Source organism: Triticum dicoccoides, chromosome 1A (assembly GCF_002162155.2).
Source record: "Triticum dicoccoides isolate Atlit2015 ecotype Zavitan chromosome 1A, WEW_v2.0, whole genome shotgun sequence".
Taxonomy (NCBI): Eukaryota; Viridiplantae; Streptophyta; class Magnoliopsida; order Poales; family Poaceae; genus Triticum; species Triticum dicoccoides.
In genome coordinates this window covers 485,751,914-485,761,535 of record NC_041380.1, presented here as the reverse complement: position 1 = coordinate 485,761,535, position 9,622 = coordinate 485,751,914, and the positions used below count along the sequence as shown (strand labels likewise).

The window sequence follows — 9,622 nt, the reverse complement described above, 5'->3', positions numbered from 1 at the left end:
TGATCGAATCCTCGACATCGTGGTTCATCCGATGACAACATCGAGGAGCATGTGGGAGCCATCATGGGTATCCAGATCCCGCTGTTGGTTATTGACTGAGAGCGTCTCGGTCATGTCTGCATGTCTCCCGAACCCGTAGGGTCTACACACTTAAGGTTCGGTGACGCTAGGGTTATTAGGAAGACTAGTATGTGACTACCGAATGTTGTTCGGAGTCCCGGATGGGATCCTGGACGTCACGAGGAGATCCGAAAGGGTCCGGAGGTAAAGATTTATATATGGGAAGTTGTCAAACGGACACCGGGAAGTTTCGGGGTCATACCGGTATTGTACCGGGGCCACCGGAAGGGTTCCGGGGGTCCACCGGGAGGGGCCACCCCTCCCGGGGGGCACATGGGCTGCGTGGGGCAGGGAGCCAGCCCCTGGTGGGCTGGCCGCACCCCCTCCCTTGGGCCCATGCGCCTAGGGTTGAGGGGGGAACCCTAGAGGGGGGCGCCCCCTTGGCTTGGGGGGCAAGCCACCCTCTCCCCTCTCCCCTAGGCCGCCGCACCCCCCCTAGATGGGTTCTAGGGGGCCGGCCCCCTTCTCCCTTCCCCCTATAAATAGAGGGGTGAGGGGAGGGCAGCCGGACCACCCTCCAAGGCGCAGCCCTCCCCTCCCCAACACCTCTCCTCCTCCGTTGTGTGCTTGGCGAAGCCCTGTCGGAGTACTGCCTCTCCACCATCACCACGCCGTCGTGCTGCCGGTGGAGCTGTCTTCCTCAACCTCTCCTTCCCCCTTGCTGGATCAAGAAGGAGGAGACGTCTCCCGTCCCGTACGTGTGTTGAACGCGGAGGTGCTGTCCGTTCAGCACTTGGTCATCGGTGATTCGAATCACGTCGAGTACGACTACATCATCACCTTGCAAGCTTCCGCACGCGATCTACAAGTGGTATGTAGATGCAAACTCTCTCCCTTGACTCGTTGCTTAGATGAACTCATAGATGGATCTTGGTGAAACCGTAGGAAAATTTTTAATTTTCTGCAACGTTCCCCAACATCATTACTATCTTATATCTTTTGGCATGCACATGTGTATCACTACGATTGAGATTCAATAAACCATTCAAGGTGTAAGACCATTTGAAGGTATTATTCAAATAAACAGAGTAACCACTATTCTCTTTAAATGAATAACCATATTGCGATAGACATAATCCAATCATGTCTATGCTCAACGCAAACAGCAAATAACAATTATTTAGGTTTTAATACCAATCTCGATGGTAGAGGGAGCGTACGATATTTGATCAACCTTGGAAATACTTCCAACACATATCGTCATCTCACCTTTTAGCTAGTCTCCGTTTATTCCGTAGCTTTTATTTCGAGTTACTAACACTTAGCAACCGAACCGGTATCTAATACCCTGGTGCTACCAGGAGTACTAGTAAAGTACACATCAACACAATGTATATCCAATATACTTCTATCGACCTTGCCAGCCTTCTCATCTACCAAGTATCTAGGGTAATTCTGCTCCAGTGGCTATTCCCCTTATTACAGAAGCACTTAGTCTCGGGTTTGGGTTCAACCTTGGGTTTCTTCACTAGAGCAGCAGCTGAATTGTCGCTTCATGAAGTATCCCTTCGTGCCCTTGCCCTTCTTGAAACTAGTGGTTCACCAACCATCAACAATTGATGCTCCTTCTTGATTTCTACTTTTGTGGTGTCAAACATCGCGAATTTCTCAAGGATCATCATATATGTTTCTGATATATTATAGTTCATCACGAAGCTTTAGCAGCTTGGTGGCAATGACTTTGGAGAAACATCACAGTCTCATCTGGAAGATCAACTCCCACTCGATTCAAATGATTGTTGTACTCAGACAATCTGAGCACAAGTTCAACAATTGAGCTTTTCTCCCTTAGTTTGCAGGCTAATCGTCGGAGGTCTTATACCTCTTGACGTGGGCACGAGCCTGAAATTCCAATTTCAGCCCTCGAAACATCTCATATGTTTCGTGACATTTCAAAACCCGTCTTCGGTGCATCAACTCTAAACCGTTTAACCGAACTATCATGTAGTTATCAAAACGTGTATGTCAGATATTCGCAACATCCACAGACAACGTTCGAGGTTCAGCACACTGAGCGGTGCATTAAGGACATAAGCCTTCTATGAAGCAATGAGGACAATCCTCAGTTTACGGACCTAGTCCGCATAATAGCTACTATCAACTTTCAACTAAATTTTCTCTAGGAACATATCTAAACCATAGAACTAAAACGCGAGCTACGACATAATTTGCGAAGACCTTTTGACTATGTTCAGGATAATTAAGTTCATCTTATGAACTCCCACTCAGATAGACATCCCTCTAGTCATCTAAGTGATTACATGATCCGAGTCAACTAGGCCGTGTCCGATCATCACGTGAGACGGACTAGTCAACATCGGTGAACATCTTCATGTTGATCGTATCTACCATACGACTCATGCTCGACCTTTCGGTCTCTTGTGTTCCGAGGCCATGTCTGTACACATGCTAGGCTCGTCAAGTCAACCTAAGTGTTTCGCGTGTGTAAATCTGTCTTACACCCGTTGTATGTGAACGTAAGAATCTATCACACCCGATCATCACGTGGTGCTTCGAAACAACGAACTTTCGCAACGGTGCACAGTTAGGGGGAACACCTTCTTGAAATTTTAGTGAGGGATCATCTTATTTACTACCGTCGTTCTAAGTAAACAAGATGCAAAAACATGATAAACATCACATGCAATCAAATAATAGTGACATGATATGGCCAATATCATATAGCTCCTTTGATCTCCATCTTGGGGCTCCATGATCATCTTGTCACCGGCATGACACCATGATCTCCATCATCATGATCTCCATCATCGTGTCTTCATGAAGTTGTCTCGTCAACTATTACTTCTACTACTACAGCTAACGGTTAGCAATAAAGTAAAGTAATTACATGACGTTTATGTTGACACGCAGGTCATAAATAAATTAAGACAACTCCTATGGCTCCTGCAGGTTGTCATACTCATCGACATGCAAGTCGTGATTCCTATTACAAGAACATGATCAATCTCATACATCACATATATCATTCATCACATCCTTTTGGCTATATCACATCACGTAGCATACCCTGCAAAAACAAGTTAGACGTCCTCTAATTGTTGTTTGCATGTTTTACGTGGCTGCTATGGGTTTCTAGCAAGAACGTTTCTTACCTACGCAAAAACCACAACGTGATATGCCAATTGCTTTTTACCCTTCATAAGGACCCTTTTCATCGAATCCAATCCGACTAAAGTGGGAGAGACAGACACCCACTAGCCACCTTATGCAACTAGTGCATGTCAGTTGGTGGAACCAGTCTCACGTAAGAGTACGTGTAAGGTCGGTCCGGGCTGCTTCATCCCACGATGCCGCCGAATCAAGATTGGACTAGTAACGGTAAGCATATTGAACAAAATCAACGCCCACAACTACTTTGTGTTCTACTCGTGCATAGAAACTACGCATAGACCTAGCTCTGATACCACTGTTGGGGAACGTAGCATAAATTCAAAATTTCCCTACGTGTCACCAAGATCTATCTATGGAGTCATCTAGCAACGAGGAAGGAGTGGATCTACATACCCTTGTAGATCGCGCGCGGAAGCATTCAAGAGAACGGGGTTGATGGAGTCGTACTCGTCATGATCCAAATCACCGATGATCCTAGCGCCGAACGGACGGCACCTCCGCGTTCAACACACGTACGGAGCAGCGACGTCTCCTCCTTCTTGATCCAGCAAGGGGGAAGGAAAGGTTGATGGAGATCCAGCAGCACGACGGCGTGGTGGTGGAAGTAGCGGGATTCCAACAGGGCTTCGCCAAGCGCTGCGGGAGGAGGGAGATGTGTCATGGGAGGGAGAGGGAGGCGCCAGGGCTTGGGGTGGTTGCCCTCCCTTCCCCCCACTATATATAGGGCCAAGGGAGAGGGAAAGGGCGCAGCCTTGCCCCTTCCTCCAAGGAAGGGTGCGGCCAAGGGGGGGAGGAGTCCATCCTCCCCAAGGCACCTCGGAGGTGCCTTCCCCCTTTAGGACTCTCCCCTCCTCTTGTCCCTTTGGCGCATGGGCCTCTAGGGGCTGGTGCCCTTGGCCCATGTAGGCCAAGGCGCACCCCCTACAGCCCATGTGCCCCCCCGGGGCAGGTGGCCCCACCCGGTGGACCCCCGGGACCCTTCCGGTGGTCCCGGTACAATACCGGTGACCCCGAAACTTGTCCCGATGGCCGAAATAGCACTTCCTATATATAATTCTTTACCTCCGGACCATTCCGGAACTCCTCGTGACGTCCGGGATCTCATCCGGGACTCCGAACAACTTTCGGGTTACCGCATACTAATATCTCTATAACCCTAGCGTCACCGAACCTTAAGTGTGTAGACCCTACGGGTTCGGGAGACATGCAGACATGACCGAGATGACTCTCCGGTCAATAACCAACAGCGGGATCTGGATACCCATGTTGGCTCCCACATGTTCCACGATGATCTCATCGGATGAACCACGATGTCAAGGACTTAATCAATCCCGTATACAATTCCCTTTGTCTAGTGGTACGATACTTGCCCGAGATTCGATCGTCGGTATCCCGATACCTTGTTCAATCTCGTTACCGGCAAGTCTCTTTACTCGTTCCGTAACACATCATCCCGTGATCAACTCCTTGATCACATTGTGCATATTATGATGATGTCCTACCGGGTGGTCTCCGTTTACACGGAGTGACAAATCCCAGTCTCGATTCGTGCCAACCCAACAGACACTTTCGGAGATACCTGTAGTGTACCTTTATAGCCACCCAGTTACGTTGTGACGTTTGGCACACCCAAAGCACTCCTATGGTATCCGGGAGTTGCACAATCTCATGGTCTAAGGAAATGATAATTGACATTAGAAAAGCTTTAGCATACGAACTACACGATCTAGTGCTATGCTTAGGATTGGGTCTTGACCATCACATCATTCTCCTAATGATGTGATCCCGTTATCAATGACATCCAATGTCCATGGTCAGGAAACCGTAACCATCTATTGATCAACGAGCCAGTCAACTAGAGGCTTACTAGGGACATGGTGTTGTCTATGTATCCACACATGTATTTGAGTTTCCTATCAATACAATTCTAGCATGGATAATAAACGATTATCATGAACAAGGAAATATAATAATAACTAATTTATTATTGCCTCTAGGGCATATTTCCAACAGTCTGCTGGTAGGCATTTTGGGACAGTTTTGAGCAGACGAAATGAAATATCCGCTGCATATAGACAGGCAGTTACGTCAGTTGGGTTCCAACCATATTTATTCAGAAACAAACTTTATATAAACACAAAAAAGTGCAATCTGATGCTTGTGGCGGGATTTTCGGCACCATGGCCATCACTCAAAACATGACAAAATGTAAACTTCCCTGTACTAGGTTGCATCTGCATTAGCAAAACATCAGGAAGAAAAATGCTTGGAACTAGTAATATCCACCATCACATTTATTCCAATCTGAATATCCAGTATTTGCAAATAAACTTATTTTGCACTAGGCAGGCACAACTCACACATGGAGCTCGTCGGCACCTGCTCAGGGAGTAAAAACAGACACAAGTAGCAGTTTGATTCACAGGAGTGGTTATGACGGACGGATATAAAAAAATAAGAAATTTGTAGCAAATAATTCAAATTGTAGCTGTTGAAGGAACGTGGCCTTTCACTCTAATTTTCGGCACACCGGTTGCTTGTGTAAAATCCTGTTACTTTTCCATATTTTATGGTTTCCAGTGCATGCTTTTGGTATAATCCGCAGAAAAGGAGTTTAAAAATCTTGTTCTGGCTAGCATGAAAATAGGATAGATATATCCGACTACTTGGTAACTGTAGTATTTTTAGTCTGCTGTTCAGAGAGTTCACTAGATTATAACCTGGTTTTCCAAACAGAGACCTACTTTTCCAGGGCATCTTATAGAATAGGTTAAGCACAGCATAGTTTAGCGACCGAGAACCGTGCCTTCGCGATACAAGGTCACTTGCTGGTTAGAATATTCACATACATGCTTACTGGGAAGGCCAGTACGTAACCCAGCTAGATGCCTATCAACAAACTGAGAGCAATTAATACTAATAAACCATAAAAACACTAGGAGTGAAAGAAAACCACGCGAAGAACAAGCCACAGATATTTTAGGTTGCTTACCTGTTTGCCAGACTAAATTATTTTATCTCGAACGCCTTGGTGCAAAGACCATGTTTGATTCAGTGAAAATGTCCCATCAAAAAAGAACGAAGCCCCAGCAGTTGTAGAGCAATGACCAAGATTCCTCATTCATGAAGTCAAAGCTGAGCAGTATCATTCATTTAGTTTGAGGGGATACATACTAGCAGCAAGATTTCCAAGCAGTACACATTTCATAGCAGACATAGAGCTAGCACGATCTTACAGTGCGTGTCAACCAACATCTCATTCAACTTCAATGCATAAATTCAATCCTGGTCAAGGTTAAAAAGAAATAAGTGAAATTAGTTGAAATTCAAGATGATGGAGCAGCAATGGAGGAAGATTGAGAAGAAGACTAACAGAAGATTATGGAGAAAGAAACTGGAAGTGAACTTCGGGAACATGACTTTTTTGATCGTTTTAACTCCTTTATGTGATCCTGATGCGGGGTGCTTTCCTCCCCAATGTTATATATGCTTGGCGTGGCCACTGTAGTTTTCCATTTTTGCTGTTAGCATTTCATTCGGCAGCGGACAACGTAACTTTTTTCGTTTAGTGGGGTAGTCTTGGCAAAAACTAGTATATTGCCAAGCATCTGCAAGAACAAAAAAGGGACAGCTCAATGAGGAACTAATGTCAGAAAAATACACATCCGTTGAAACATTATTAGATTCTTATGCCTGCAAGAAATGCCTTAGTATTTGATTCCCAGACATAATAGAACAAAACCAATGCTTGGCTTTTTAGCTTCATCCAACACAAAGCTGTGAGTGCAAAAATGTGCGCGAATGTCTTCTATATGGAGTTCAAGCAATTGCGGGAACATAACTCAAAGCATGACAGCTGACCAGTCTACAGTAATACATGAGCATTAGGAAATTGTTATTCAGACTTACGGTACCATAATTATTCCTAGTCTAAATCTGGGATATGAAACAAGGGAAAAGCACGTAGAAAGTACCACCTATGCATCAGGGGATGAGCGTGGAGTAAATAAATTCGGGCCAACAATTCTCTTCACTTCCTCAGCTGGAGCCACTATCCGATGAACACTTGCTGCCTAAGTATCACTCCACTATTTTGGTCCCTCAGAAGAGGTAATGTGCATTTCAAAACAATAGTGGCATCATTGTTGGTGCTGATCATGACAGATGGAAAGCTGAATTTCTCATCGTCTCTATCAAAACATCACGAATATTCTTTAATATAATGCCACAACAACATGATGTTTGGCATAGTACCACAACTTCCATTTGACAATAGTTTCAGCTTGGATGACGGATATATTATTAACATGGCCTGAATCGCTATTACCCTCGATCTCCAAAGAAAAACTTGAAGCAAACATTGCAGAATCCTTGAGCAATGCATGTTTGCTATCACACAGAGCAGGAGAATCTCAGTTAGGTAATCTGATTCCGTTCTTCAATACCAGGGATTGTTTAATGGACAATGGCTCCAGCTGAGGAAGCAGTATTCCATTCTTGAACATAAATTAACCAACTGAATCCCTAACCAGTATGCTTAATGGCATAAAAAGCAGTTGCAGAACAGGACACTAAGCTTTCAGAAAATATTTCTAGTTTTCTACACCAAGTTTTTTGTCTTGATGAGGGAGCAACAAGCACCACAAGGTTCTCCCATCACAGTGGAAGACAATTAAAAAGATACTCGGGGGATCATCTGATTGGGAAATGTTAATGGCTTGTTCATCAAAACTCAGCTCAAGGCATTCACTCATACTCCCTCTGTCCGGTGAAAAATGTACATATAGAAATGTTAGGACAAATTATGGATTTGGAGTAAAAAAGCATTGGAAAGGTGCAAGCCACCATCTCTCTCCTCTTTAATTATCCTACCCCCAATGACCTAAGTGCATGTAAAAATTAAGGAAACCATGTGTAGAATGCTATCGGTCTAGATTACCGTGTGATGAGAGAGAAATATTCTTTTCTACTTTAATGTGCATTGGGAAGATAGATGTACACTCTTTTGTGGACAAATTTTAAAGCCAAAAGTACACTTTTCACCGGATGGAGGGAGTAAGTCAGTTCATGGTCTTACCATAAGAACTTGCAAAAGAGAACACAATAATGCTCAAAGTAAACATAGGTAAAAAAAAGGGCACAGTCTTACCGAAGCCAATTCATTTCTAGCATCATTCAGTTCATGGTCCAATATAGTATACTCAGGTGATCTTCTCTGTCTGCCCGGCTACTGGTATTTCCTACGCAGGAACAAATTCAAAGGCAGGGAGGAATCACTCCGAATTTCTACGGCGTGGGATGAGACGAGAGGAGGGGAATTTTCCAGAACCGAACCTGCGGGAAGAGATGGGCGACCTTGTCGGCGTCGAAGCGGGAGCCCAGGAGCGCGGGATGGCTGCGCCGTCGTACGAGCAGGTGCGCACTCCGCTCTCCTGCGGACCCAACACACCCACCCCTCTCTAGGGTAGGCGCGCGTGCCCCGGCTCTCTCCGGTGGAGGCGGCGGGGATCTCGGCGGCCGCCGTGTTTCGACCGTTGCGTTGGAGAAGAGAGAGAGATGGGGCGAGACAGGCTCCTTTCCGCTTCCGGTCCGAGCTATCTACAAGCTGGGCCCATAATTCGAGCGGGCCTTCTGGGCCGGGCACTTTCAGCCCACCTGCGAGACGAAGCTGTATATACGTACACAGCCGAGCCCACCACAGTGTCTCAAAGAAAGAAATCCGAGCCCACCACAGTGTATCGATCTGCGCCATTCTCCCCACGGCACGCCGGCGGTAGCGCAGCTGCCTCCGCCGCCGCAACCCTTCCTTCCACGAGGACGACGCGGCCTTCTCCACCGCAGTGTAGCACAGCCTCGTCACGTCACCCCCGCGCTGATTAGGTCGAGGTTAGTGAGCACCGGAGGAGGCGACCGGCGGCCACCGTCGGAGGAGGAGGAGCGTGGTGGCGGCGCCTCGGCTCGTCTCTGTCACTCCCCACGCCGGCGACGCGTGCGGAGACGGAGGGAGGACGCGGGACTCGCGGTGGAGCCGAGCGGGAGCAGACGCCGCCCGGCTGCTCCGATGTAAGAGCACCTGTACTGCACCGACGCTGATTTTTAGTCCCACATCGAGAGTAATTACATAAACACGTGTAATCGTGATAAGAGGTAGGAACGCCATGAAGAGGCGGCATGTTTGTGTGCCGGTTTCTTCATCCGGTTCGTCCAAAGCATGAGGTCGTCGATGATTCGCTTAAGGGTGAGAGTATGCGGCCTACTATATAGATACGGTAGTGGGTGTAGATAGAGCTGCAGGGGTGCAGGCAAAGAGGTGGAGGTATGCTCGGGACGCAGGCAAAGGGGGGAGGTATGCCCGACAGGACGGCTGGGG

The 9,622-nt window shown here is 46.8% G+C and overlaps 1 long non-coding RNA gene across 1 annotated transcript; it reads right to left on the bottom strand.

Moving 5' to 3' along the window:
- Positions 1-5,344: 5,344 nt before the first annotated feature.
- LOC119306349 lies at positions 5,345-8,805 on the bottom strand. Its single transcript, XR_005148937.1, has 5 exons — positions 8,587-8,805; positions 8,402-8,492; positions 6,626-6,860; positions 6,245-6,537; positions 5,345-5,631 (listed from the first exon to the last, which is right to left on the bottom strand). It is a non-coding gene; the product is annotated as an uncharacterized LOC119306349 (long non-coding RNA).
- Positions 8,806-9,622: the final 817 nt, after the last annotated feature.